The sequence below is a fragment of the Aptenodytes patagonicus genome, chromosome 2, assembly GCF_965638725.1.
Source record: "Aptenodytes patagonicus chromosome 2, bAptPat1.pri.cur, whole genome shotgun sequence".
In the NCBI taxonomy this organism is placed as follows: domain Eukaryota; kingdom Metazoa; phylum Chordata; class Aves; order Sphenisciformes; family Spheniscidae; genus Aptenodytes; species Aptenodytes patagonicus.
In genome coordinates, this window is record NC_134950.1 from 9,988,129 (window position 1) to 10,001,395 (window position 13,267).

Below are 13,267 nucleotides of genomic sequence, written 5' to 3' on the forward strand. Positions count from 1 at the left end.
ACAGCTGTCACATCTGCTAACTGTGTCAGAGCAGAGGAGAAGCTGTTTGGTCGTTTGCTGTACCACCTGAAGAATGTTTTGTTTTGAACGAGCTTTAAGCTTACCTGGAACTTTAAATCCACTGTTAATGCTACTCTGTAGTTCCTACCAGATCGGTCTCTGCTCTTGTAGTGTCTGATGAGAAACATCCCCTCCCCTTGTGCTTGTTGCTTTTCGCTGAAAGGCGGTGTGGGACTAGGTCCATTCCCCCATGGGATTTTTCCCCTGAGGCTTGAAGATGTTTCTTGTGCTTCAGCTACCACCAGAAATTTAGAAACCTGATTTTTCTCACAGTCACATTGTGTAGATGAATCACCCTTGAACACTCAAAACTAGACTGCTCCAGAATGGCTGCGTTAGAGGTGGTTTCATTGTATTTACCTTTGTTCAGTTCAAAGAAATAGCATTAGGCTTGTTTTTTTGGTAACTAATTAATTTCCCCAGTCTCTTCCCCAGGGAAGAACTCCTACAGGAAGAACTTACTACAGCTGCCTGTAAATTACGAGAGTAAGGAGTAGCATGCAATAGCTTAAGTCTGAAGCTGCTCTCAGACCTAGTTTAGTAATGTTTTTCATCTCTCCCTGCTCCCACATCCCTGCTACGGTAGTAAGTGTCAACACGCCTCTGAGCTGGAGTTCTTAGTGTTTAAATAAAAATCAAAAACTTACTTATCGGAAAGGATTGAAACGTGCCTCTGAACTTCAGACTGAAGAAGGACAAGCCACCTCTTGAGCTGAACGTGCACAGAAGAGGTCAGCAGCTGTTTGTTGGTTAAGCAGGGGTTTTGCAGTGGTTTTCTGTCAGAGCCTGCAGACTTCCTTAGTGACCTGGTGACACCAGTAGCCACACTGCTTCAAAGATACCTCAAAGACAAAAGTAGACATTTTTTCAAATTAGTAAAGATTATACTGCCTGTAATCACCTGTCCATACTGCAAGCCATCCCGTCCGTGGCTCTAGACCTGCATATCCATGTGTCCTAGCCTTCCCTTTATTCATTGTAGATTTTTGAATTTAGAGCTGTAGCTCTACTTCAGTAACTCTAGGCAGGAAAGAAAGAACCCCAGGTAGCTGAGCAGTAAGTGAGCTGCAGCCAGCCAGCCACGTGCTCTCATTTCAGTGGAGACTTTTTATTGTGTGGAAATCCATCCAGGAGCTGGAAGAAAGCCTTGTGGAGCAACTCCAGGATGACAGCAGTAGTTCTGACCTTTGTGGATAGAAGCGTGGGGATGAAGGGCAGATTTCTGATCCAGGATCTTCCTCAGTCTCTATCTTCCCTACAGGAACTGGGCCAGCCTCTGCAGAAAGAAACAGATGAACAAATGCTAAACCTGCCTCTGTAGGGTGCACAGAGCTGCTGGCCTACTTAGAAGGGAAGTTTAGCAGCTTGGACATCTGGAGAGCAAGGAGCATTGAGCTTCATGTGAAGTGAACTTACACTGAGTGATGCTGGAAGATGGGGACTTCTGAGTCTTCTGCAGAGTACAAGAACAAATCTGAACTCTACATGTGCTACAAGGTGGACGTGTGAGAAGACAAGGGGATGGGGGCAACACAAACCACAACTTGGACCCCTTTGAAAGAGTATGAATGACTCCATCATTGATGTGAAGATCAATCGTAAGGAGTTAGCAGCTCTCCTGTGAGCACTGCCTATAGGTGGGCCATATACTCACCTCAAAGCTCAAGGTAATGCAGAGTCAAGTGATATGAAGAAGTGAAAGTCCCTTGTCCAGGAGAAGCAGCAAGATCTTAGCAAACAATAATGGGGGAGGGAGGGCAGCGGGGCAGTCAGACCATCTGGTCAGCACTATTCAAGTACCTGCTGTAGTAGCAGCAGAAGGCACCAGATGTGCAGGCAGGGTCCGTGCCCAAGATCCAGTGAGCAGGAGCATTTGGCTGTAAGCAAGGAGGTGCTGCTGCCCTGCCAGAGCAGTTCCTGGCAGCAGCCCCCACAGGGCCCAGATCCACCTTAGATGTGGTTCTGGCACCCTCACTACCTCCGTGGAGCAGGTCTGGAACAGTCGCCTTGCTTAGGGATGGATTTTGCTCGGGATCATCCTTTAACTCGGCACCTGCGTTCCCGCCCAGTCTGTCTGAGTGAGATGCTGCCAGGTCCAGCAGAAAAGCTCCTTCTGTTCCCCCTTCCCTGCAGAGAAAGTTTAGATGAAAAAGAAAATATTAAATTTGGTGGTGGGAAAACCCTTTCTACTTCAAAACCCTGGAGAGCATGATTTTGTTCCTCTCACTTGCCCACAGCAGTGTTCTGCCTAAATGTTTTACATGCAAAATGCATCCCTGGTAGTGTTTATTTAGATCAGGGTCTACCCAGGATCACCGCCTCCCTCTCTGTATAGTAAGCACCTGGTCTGCCCATGATCCATGGCTTTAGCTGCTTGTCTGGTGGAATATAAAAGAAGGCACCGAGTGTAGTACCTCTGCATAGAGGTCCCGTTACCTGCGTGACTTCTCAGCGCCCTGGCTTCACTGCTGCCCACATCTCCATCTGCTTTGGGCCAAAGACAGGACTTGCAGCCATTGTGGCCATCGCGGTGAGACCCATGCCATGGCGTGGGGCCCCTGGGGCTGCAGAGGGAGCTGAAGCATTGCAATCCCTCCCCCAATGACTGACAGTAAAGCTGGGCAGCAAAATGCCATTTAGAGAAATTGCCTTAAGACGTTTTACCCCTGTCTAATCCCTGTCCCTTCCTGAAAGGGATTGACGGTGCAGGAGAACAGCAGCATCTGTTGCTGGAGGGAGAGCTTCCTGGTGGGCAGACAGGGATGGGGATCCCGTGTCCTGAGGGGACCCTCGCTTCTGTGACCAAGATGCTGTCAGTCATCAACATGAGATGGAGGAAAAACTGAGCAAAGTGCCTCAGGGTTGTCACAACTGCTCCGGTGCCTGAGTGCAGCTCTAGAGATTGAAGGAGCCGTTTGCGTTTGAAGGAAAAATTCAGCTTTGATGAGTTTTTTTCTTTAGTTTGGGAGGATCAGTCTTAAAGGCAATGTCTCACTGCAGTGGTTCGGCTGCCAGGCCAGATAACCAGGTAGCAGGGACCAACACCTGCATTTAGAGTTGCCAACAGCCCTGTCCCCAGGACTGTCACCTGCGGTGCCCTTCCCCAGGTGTCAGCCTGCAGCCCCAGCCTCCTGTTCAGGCCCGGGTGGTGCTCCAGCAGAGTTTGCAGCCGGAGGGCTGTTGTAGATGGTTGGTTTTGGTGCGCTCCCATTTAAAGTTCGCAGGGTACTCCATGCTTCATGCATGCTTGCCCAGAGCAGCCTGTCTGAGGCTGCCCCGGTGCGTAAGGAAGGGTCACCTTACCACCGGGACATCGCTGGCTCCTCGCGAAGGGTCCCTCCTTACCCCCTGGGACGTGGCCACGGACCCCCCCGCCCCGGGTGGGGGCTGAGGCAGAGGGCTCTGACCTGCTTTTATTGCCACCCCCGGCCAGATGGGCCCCCATCCGCGGCTGCAGAGAAACACGCAGAGGGCAGGGGCGCTCCACCCGAGCGCCACCTGCCCCACGGGGGCTGCCCGGGGTGAAGCCGCTCCCCGTGTCGGGCGGACACACACCGGGGATCGGGGCCGGGCGCGGCGGAGGTGCCGGGGCCGCCTCTCCCTCCCCCCCGCGCCGCTTCCTTTTATAGCGATGCGGCACCGCGCCCGCCGCCCGCCGCCGGCAGCCAACCTGTGGCCGTGACGCCGCAGCCCGGCAACCCGGAAGGCCAGGCTGCGCCCCGCGGGCTGCCCCGCCGCCCCGCCGCCCAGGTAGGCTGCCCGCGCCCCCCGCCGCGGGCGGAGCGGAGCGGAACGGGGAGGGGCGCGGCGCGGCGCGGCGCGGCTCGGCGGGAGCGGGGCGGCGGCTGCCGGCGGGCGCCCCCCTGCCTCGGCGGCTGAGAGGAGCCGGGGCGGGGCACCTGAGGGGAGCGGGGCGTCGCCTGAGGGGAGCCTGGGGTGGGCGCCTGAGGGAGATGGTGATCGCCTGAGGGGAGCGGGGGACCGTCTGAGGGGAACCGGGGGGGCGTCGCCTGAGGGGAGCCGAGGGGTGGGCACCTGTGGGGAGCGGGAGATCGTCTGAAGGGAGCCGGGAGGGGCCTGAGGGGAGTGGGGGTGGGGAGGCGGAGAGGAGCCGGGGAGGACCCGAGGGGGGGCCGGGGTAAGGCTCGCCCCCGCCCCGCTGCCCCCCCAGGGCAGGAAGGCGCAGCTCCGCGGGGCCGGCGGAGGGTGCTCGCCGCCGCCCGGGGCAGCCCTGCCCCTTCCCAGCCCCTGCCGGCAGTGCCGGGCCCTCTGTCAGGCCGCAGGCAGAGCCGGCGGCGGCAGCAAGGGCAGCCGGGGGGACCCCCGCGCCGAGCCCTGGGTCGGCCTGAAGGCTGGAGCCGCCGCCTCAGTTTCGCTCAGTGCACGGGAGCTGCGAGGCCGCCCGAGTCAGCAGGTGCCGAGGGGGCCTCGCTCGTGTCCGTGAGGGGCACGGGGGTGACAGGCTGGGGACAGGAGATCCTCTGTACCCTGGCACTAGGGGATGGAGGTGACAGATCCAGCGAGCAGTGTAACAGCCCTCATGCCAACCAACACAGTCTCCAGCAGCTGCCAGGTTGAAACCAAGCAGCATTAAGCTGGGGTGGTCGGCTTCAGGAGGAAGCCACAGTTTGCTACTGTGTCCTGCGTGCGACGGGTGCTGCTTATGGCCGTCCTGGGTTGGGAGCAGCGGCAACAATGCTGGCTGCTGCTTCTTGCACTGGGCTGGGTGCGTTGCATTTGACTCCCCCCTGATGCTCAGGCAGGTGCAAGGCTGGAGGCTTTTCAATCATCATCATTCACGCAAATCTTGCACCTGCTACTGACTAAACATCTAAAAGTTCAGCCCAGCAGCCAGAAATGCACTGGACTGGCCAGCGAGGAGGCGAACACTTCTGCTTTGGGGGATTTGGTACTTCCTCATCTGGGAAGGGATGGTGTGTGGTTGTGATCATGACTGTGTGTGAAAACTACCCCTCTCTTAAGCAAGTTGTAGCGTTTCAAAAGGATTAGTGGTGAAATAGAGAGGAAATAGCACAGAGCAACCCCTAAACCATGAAGATTAACCGGCTGTATGGTTTAGAGCAGCGTTACCCTTTTGCCATTTAAAAATGAACTCTTATCTCTAACAATCATTCTTTAATATACATGACCTAGAAAGCCATGAGGCATTTACTGTTTATCTGGTGTTTTGTTAGGTGATTAAAACAGTAGAGAGGCCCTTTTTTTTTCATTCAAACAAAGCAAACCCCACATCTGCACCCCGAACCGAGAAGCGTTTTGAAGAGATGTGGGATTTCATCGGAAGTGCAACGTCGTCTTTGTTTCAGTGCTTGACTGAAACCAAGCCTGGTGGCAGGCTGCCGCGTGTTTAACGTCGAGGATGCCAGTACTGCCGCTGCAGGTTGGGGGGAAGCATTTGGGGTACCTACATGAGCACTGAGGTACCCTCCCGGGTGCACACAGGCACCCTGGGTCATTTCGGTGCTCGACCATGCACAGAAGAGCTGCTCGGGGTCATCTTGCCTTAGTGAGAGGCAGCACTTTGCTGCATGGCTCCTGCTGCCTTCCCCGCTCAGCAGGGACCGAGAGCCCGTGCCTGTTGGGGCAGCAGGGTGCTCTCAAGCTGCTGTTGCAGGCAGCAGTTCCTATCTGCTGCTCTGCTCTTGCTCGCCTCGAGCACTGGTCAGACCGGGAGGTCTTGTTAGTGTGTTTTCCGACAGTTGTCACCACTTGCTTTCCCAGGGCACACCAGAGGTCGGTGGTGCGGTTTCCTCCATGGCTCGGCAGGAGAAGAACCCCTGGCATGATGGAGTTTCTGAGAGGCAGTGCTCTGCACGGAGACTAGGAAGTGCTCAGGATCCAGCTGAAACCGTCATACCAATAGAACTTTAAAAAACTTTTCCAATAAAGTTTAGAGCGTCCATTTCTCCAACCGAGATCGATAGTTCAGATGGCTCAGCAAGGAGCATGTGCAATGGATTTTCGATAATCTGCACAGCACAGCTCAGGCTTGAGGAAAAAATAATTAGGCCTCATTCTGTGCCTCTAAATGTGAGTGTGCCCAGTAAGAGCAGTGGAAGAAGCTGATGCGCTGAGGGTAGTTAAAAGCTTTATGCCGCCTGTAGAGTGTGGGAGTGCACAGCCACTCTTAACTGCTATTTCTTTTTACTCAAAGGTATCAGAGGATAAATAGCGGCTCACAAGAATAAAGACTGATGTTTGACTGAGATACTTCCTGTGCTTGTTGGAGAAGAACAAGGCCAAGAGTAATTTGAAAGTAAAAGCATATTTCCTGTGAAAAACTTTTGCTGAAGTGAAGGGTGAGATCGTTTTAGAGCTGGAGTCACAGCTGCGGTGATCCAGGCCAGCCACGCTGGCACCTGGAAGGGGCTGGCCAGGTTGGTCTGAGGCAGAGTGGCGGGCACCGAGCACTGACCTGTCTAAACCTGCAAATGGGGAACAGGCACAGCATCATGTGCTCCCCTTGCTTCACTGGGAACAGGGAGAGAGGTTGTGTCCTCTATCTGCAAACAGTGTCGAGAACTTGGTTAGAGACTACAGGTTGGTTTGTCTGCAGGTATAAACTGGCCTGCTCTGGTTGACTAAATACATGCTCCGGAGGCTCAGCTGAGAGCCAGTGTGGGTCTCTTGGCCGCCCAAGTAAAGTAGATGCACGAGTGTCATCCCATCATGGGTATCAAGACTGTCTCTGTAAGCTGAAGGTCATTCCTGCAGCACTCTCTCAACCCTGACTTAGAAGGGCTTAGCTCAGTGCAAGACCTATCTTCCTAATCATCTGGTTTAGGTTTTCCTTTAGTGTTTACCATGGCTGTGAGCTTGCTTATCTGCTGAATCACTGCCCTCGTGCAGACCTGCACGGTTCCACCTGGAGCTGAATCAGGCTCCCTGGCTCCCAGGCGCTGTCTTTCCCTTGCAGCAGCACAGCTCTGGGGGAGGAGGCAGCTGGGAGCAGAGCACAGTGCTGACAGTCTGCTGGAATAGTTGCTGGAGCAGGGATTTCAGTTTTGCAGTCAGGCTGTATCTTGCAATGGGTAGAAAGTGCTTTGCATGGTGTCTGCAGTTACTCAGCTGTTGGAAACCTTTGTTCTGTGCTGCTCTTTGTGGAGCTTGATATAGCTTGGATTTTCTTTTGGTGCCTCAGTTCAACTGCTGTTCTTGCTGGGTATATTTTAAAACTCTCCCCCCCAGTGGTTTTTTTGTTGGTTTTTGAATACTGCACACATGAATTTATTTCCTTAAGATCTTTCTACACCAGAGATGCTCAAACTGAGTGTATGTGTGACCTTGTATTAGGTGGGATAAGTCTAATAGGTAGCTTTGGTTTCCGTTCCCAGCAGTTTTTTACCATGTAAATAACATGCAGCAGCTTGCACCATGTGAATAACACCATGTATTGGTGTTGCATGTGTCATTGGATACTGAGCAAGGCAAGCAGAGGTTTGCAGCTTGCACTTCCTTTGCCTTGTCCCACTCCTGTCCTTGCAGCTTCTCTTCCCTGTAGGCTCAGCTGCTAGTCAGCAGAGAGCTGTACAGATGCCGCTAACCTTGTGCCAACACCAATGCTTTTAACACCATTATAAGCAATTATAAATTTTGATTTCTATCATTAAAAATGCAATTTTTATAAAATGCTGGATTTGATATCTGCTTTGCAGAAATGCTGTAAAATCTACTCCAGGGTATCTAGTGGACAAACTCTTTATTTCTCGAAGGCTTGCTGGATAGAAAGGGAAGAATACTAAATCTTCTGACTACAGCAGAAAACTAGGAATTTTATCTGAGTCTCGCTAAGACAGTCGTTGTCTCAGCCAGAATTAGGAACCCCCCCAGCACCTGCCTTGTTCCCAGCCTTGAGGTCAAACCTCCTGGCCACAACCCTCTCTATTTAAGAAAAAAATAGAGACACTAGTTGTAATCTGTGCTATGAAAATCTAATCTGTGACCTAATTTGTTGTGATACCATGAAGAACCTGTCAGTAGCAATCACTGTAACCCATGGCATGGATGCACTGCCTGCTTTCCAAGAGCACTCGCTCGTCATAGGGAGCAGTGTCACGCTGAGTGTGTACGTTTGGGCTCCTCCACTGCCAAATTTGGGGAATAATATACAGACAACTCTCAGTTCACTTGTGTTATTCTTTTAAAATGAAAGTGGCACGGGCAGTCTTACTATGTGTAGAAGCAAACCTCTTCTGCAGCCTATCCCTGCAGAACAGGCTGATTTGAAATGTGTGGGAAGGAAAATGAGATGCAACCAGAACTGGACAATTTTTTGTGTATTTTTTGATAGCCATTTACCTGTTAATTGCTCATTCACCTTGTCTGTGGCAGTGACTTGGACACAACCAGCTCACTGGGTGAGTGGTTAGAGGAGTGACTTGTCTAAATAACTTGGCACCAGTGTGAGCTGAGGTTTCATGGGCTAATTCTCAGAGGGCAAAATTTGCTGGCTTCTGGTACAGCCCCTTTGAGTCAAGTTTGTTGTCCTTTAAGGAAAAAACCCAAGATCTTCTGTGGTATGTTACTGAAACCATAGCACTGCCAATCTTGCTCTGCAAGGCTAGAGAAGGAAGGAAGGTTTTACAGGTTGGGAGTGCACAAATAATAGGCTGAAAAACTGGGAATCGTATTCCTAGGTCCCTACACTGCTACATCTGACAGGGAGAAATCTTAACTGAGGAACTACTGCTCTGTCAGAAACGGACAGCAGAGCTGGGCTTCCGGTTTGATTGTTCTAGAAATAACAGTTCCTTTTTTAAAAAAAATATCATCTTTAAAGTACTTTACTTGAAAGTACTAAATTAAAATGTGCAGGGGCATGCAGTCTATTAATAACTGCTAAGATCTGTGTCCGTGCTTAGTGAGACACCATCAGTCAGTCCTTTTGGACTTTGAGAGCCTCCAGGTTACTAGCTGGGTTTTTGGGATCCAGTAAGCTGCATGTCCAAAACAAGGCTGTAATCTATAGTCTTACTCCTTCCCTGCTCACCCTCACAGGAGCTACCTGTGCTGCCATTAGGGCATTAGCTCTTACACTTTTTATTTTGAGCCCCCTCTTTATTTTCAGTACTTGTACACCTCTTGTTCCCTAGCATACATTAGTTGTATGTCTGCATAGAATACATGCATTTGCCTAGTACTTTGTGAACTCGATGTCCTTTTACCCATGCTGGGCACTCAGTGCTCAAGTTTCAGTATGTCATTTGTTGATTTTTGTTCACTCCAGGCTTTTCCCTCCACCCACTCACTTCCTTTCACAAATGTTTCCTCACTTCACCACTTTTTCACACAGGTTTCGCATGCAGGGTTGCCGCCCATTGCGGGCAGGCTCAGCACTTCATCTGCTGTTCACCTCTGTGGGAGATGGGTGACAGATCGGTGTGCGAGAGGAGGAGCAGAGGCAGGGACAAGGTGCTTGCACGTGTCGGGGGAAAGATGCAACAGCAGGGAGAGGGGGTCTGGGTGCAGGTGTATTTTGGGGAAAGAGGAACAAAGGCTTGTAAGCGGCATGCATGTATGGGTGGAGGGAGTGAAGGTAGAAGAGGGTGGATGGTCGTATGTGCACTCAGGGATGGGGCGCAGCGAGATGTCTCTGTGTACACGGCTGGGAGAAGGCAGGGCAAATAGGGCTGGCACATGTGCAAGGGTTGAGGAAGGTGCATGCTCCAGCCCAGAATGCAGCCAGGCCAGAGGCTCCGCTCCCTTCCTCAGCCCAGCACAGGCAGGCTGGTCTGCTTCCGAGACTTGTTCTTGGGAGCTTAATAGCATGTTTTAATGTGTAATTATTTTCTATCTGCTTCTTAGTTCTAACAAAGGTTTCCCACCTCCCCTTGGACAACACCAATTTCTCAGCCATGCGGGGTGCATCTGGCAGATTACAACCTGTTAAAAAGAAGAAAAAAAACCACCATGAAAATAGCATGTCTGTAGTTTTAAATTAGGCAAGGGCTAAAATTAGTAAGAACAGGCCTATATGTGGCTGTGCAAACCAGCAGAGAATTAATATTCATTGGATACTGAGCAAGGCAAGCAGAGGTTTGCAGCTTGCACTTCCTTCGCCTTGTCCCACTCCTGTCCTTGCAGCTTCTCTTCCCTGTAGGCTCAGTCGCTAGTCAGCAGAGAGCTGTACAGATGCCGCTAACCTTGTGCCAACACCAATGCTACTTTCAACGTGAAATGTTATTTCAATGTGAAATGTTAGCAATAGCCAGAGTGTTTTTACCATACTCCTTTAATTTCTTTCCTCGGCTGCTATGCATGCAGCTTTGGATGCATCATGCTAAGGTCACTCATCAGAGCCCTGGATGTGGCCCGGGTCCACCCACTGTTTCCTCAACGAGAAAGGTGCCCCCAAGATACCCATTCTTGTTTCCTTTCCCCAGCTGTGGTTTACTTTCCTCTGCTGTAATTGTGTTGCTGTTAATGGGGCTGCAGTATAAACCAGTCACTGAAATAATTGACATCACAAGAATAACTCTAGGTTGGTTTGGGTCTTTGCAGGTCCATTTTTCATTTTACAACCTGGCATCGTTTTCATTTGCAGCATGACCCATGCAAACCAGTTTATCTGTGCAAGTTAAAGTGGGCAACAGACTGGTGGGAAAGGGTGGAAACTTGCTGGTGGAGGGGAAAATGATAGGGGAAAAAAGGGATCTTGAGTTGCTGGGGAAGGGAGTTGCGGGAGGGGTGGTTGAGCTGTTTGGCGCTGCTGGTGGAGGTGACATACGGCTGCTGATGTTGCAGGGGGGGTGATGTGTTTGTGGGAGGGGAGAAGAGCAAGAATCTTCGCCTCTCCGCCCTCCCCTGGGAACCGCTGGGCTAGGCCCTGCGCCCGCCACCAGAGATAAACTCCTGGGAGTGGATGTTCTTCCACCCGTAGCATATCCAGAGGAACTGGAGGTCACTTGGAAATCAAAATTAAACAATGCCTTAGCGCAGCTTTGAAAAGTTTACTCAAAGGGCTGGCGTTACTCCAGTGCGGTTAAACTGATGACCTCCCTCCTGTAACAGTGCAAGAGAGAGGGCTCTGGTTTGGCTGTCAGCAGCCAGTGGTGACTGCAGAGCTTCATGTTAGGTGGCAGGGCTGGATTCCTGCCCCTTTCACCTTGCTCCCATCAGAGCATGCAGGGTGCAAAAGCAGGGAGGGCTGGACTGCGTCAGACACACTGCTGCCCAGCGGCCTCTGGTGGGGATCGTGCTGGAGGCTTGTGAAGTGTCTGGGCTGCTGCAGGCAAGGGGCAGTGCTGAGGGACCATCCCAAAGTGGGAACAGCCATGTGGTTGTTCTCTGGAGGACTGCAGCAGCCCGTAGAGGACCTGGAGTTGGCTTGTTTCCCTGGGCCATGCCTCCTTTGAGCTGCCCCATGGAAGGACAACTGGAGCCTGTCTCTGTAGGCCTCATCCAGTGGCATGCTCCTGACAGTGGACAGCTGCTGCCATCAGGGTAGAGTTATGTGATGGATGATTTATGTTCCCCCCCCCAGCTCACTGTCTTGCCAGAGACACAGGGACAGGGAGTAGTGTGATGGGGACTATCTCTGCAGTTTGCAAACTCCAGGGATGATTTGGGTTTTCATGGTGGTGGGTCTGGACTATTCAGCAACACTTAAAAGGAAAAAATAGGAGCCCCATTCCCAAGACTGTTCTGCCAGTCCCAGAACTGAGGAGGGCAGATGCTCCTGCCTGCGAATCCTAACTCCCTCTGAAGGACTAGCCGTATGACCAAATATGATCTTCTGTGCATTAGTAGGTCTGCCTGGTATCCTGCTTACGTTGAGGCCTTAAGAAATATTTATTGTATGCGGCAGTGTTCTTGTGTTAGCGCGCTCTGGGTATTGCAGATACCCACTGGCAATGGCCTACAGCAATCTGTCAAATGAGAGCATTGGTAGGATTCCCTGTGAATGAAGCAGCCACTCACATCTCTATTTAAGGGTTGGGACCAAGTTTCTTTCCCAGGATTACCACTTTGAAAGGAGATTGTTTGTTTTAGGAATGGCTCCGAGTTGCAAAACTTGTACCAGGACTTCTTGTGCCCAGGACAGAATCACAGAATCGTTTAGGTTGGAAGGGACCTTTAAGATCATCGAGTCCAACCGTTAACCTAGCATTGCCAAGTCCACCACTAAACCATGTCCCTAAGTGCCACGTCTACACTTCTTTTAAATACCTCCAGGGATGGTGACTCCACCACTTCTCTGGGCAGCCTGTTCCAGTGCTTGAGAAGCCTTTTGGTGAAGAAATTTTTCCTAATATCCAATCTAAACCTCCCCTGGCGCAACTTGAGGCCGTTTCCTCTTGTCCTATCGCTTGTTACTTGGGAGAAGAGACCGACATCCCCCTCGCTACAACCTCCTTTCAGGGAGTTGTAGAGAGCGATGAGGTCTCCCCTCAGCCTCCTTTTCTCCAGGCTAAACAACCCCAGTTCCCTCAGCCGCTCCTCATAAGACTTGTGCTCTAGACCCTTCACCAGCTTCGTTGCCCTTTAGACACAGCTGATCGGACATTCTGGTTATTGGCATTACTATCATTGTATTTATGAGCAAAATTGCTTTAGGTCCACTTGCACCTGTTCTAGGTTTGCTGCTACCCAGCTGTATGCCTGGATGTAACATGAATCACAGTGCCTCTAAAATAGTTTATGCATTCGAGGTATGATTATGCCTAGGACTTGTAGCTGCTGTTCATACCAAAAAAATGATTTTTTTAACTTGCTGAGGTTCTGTTTGGTCTGTCATCTTTTTCTTAAAAATACACTACTTGGTGTGAGAAGCAGTTGGTGGATGTACTCAGAACTCCTGTTCTGTGGGGGAACACCACCCGGGTGGAGATTGCAAACCCTTGCAGGCTTTTGCATGGGGCTCCCGTGAGATCATGTAGCTGGTACAGGACCAGTAAATTCTTCCCCCCCAGACTCCTGCAGCATGTCAGTCAGTTTGGTGAAGCAAGAGAGAGGAGTGGGGGCCCAGAAGGAAAATACTATGCTCGAGTGAGCATGTAGAAAAGGACTGATCCTGATAACCTTGTGTGCCTGCTGATCCCACTGGCAGGCTGGAGCGCTTATCCAGAGCCCTTGGGGAGGACCATCCGATACCAGGCCACCAAAGAGATCGTGGCTTATCAGCACATTGCCCAACACTGCGCGGGTTTGGAGCTGTTCCTGGGCAGTTGTTTTCATAGAGCTGAGT

General features: G+C 51.4%; 1 protein-coding gene across 1 annotated transcript in view; it reads left to right on the forward strand.

The window, feature by feature from the left end:
* Positions 1 to 3,743: 3,743 nt before the first annotated feature.
* CYRIB (CYFIP related Rac1 interactor B) overlaps positions 3,744 to 13,267 on the forward strand; it is a 103,497-nt gene continuing 93,973 nt past the window's right edge. The window contains exon 1 of the mRNA XM_076329095.1: positions 3,744 to 3,810. The gene's annotated coding sequence lies outside the window, so the exon portion shown is untranslated. The remainder of the gene's footprint in view (positions 3,811 to 13,267) is intronic.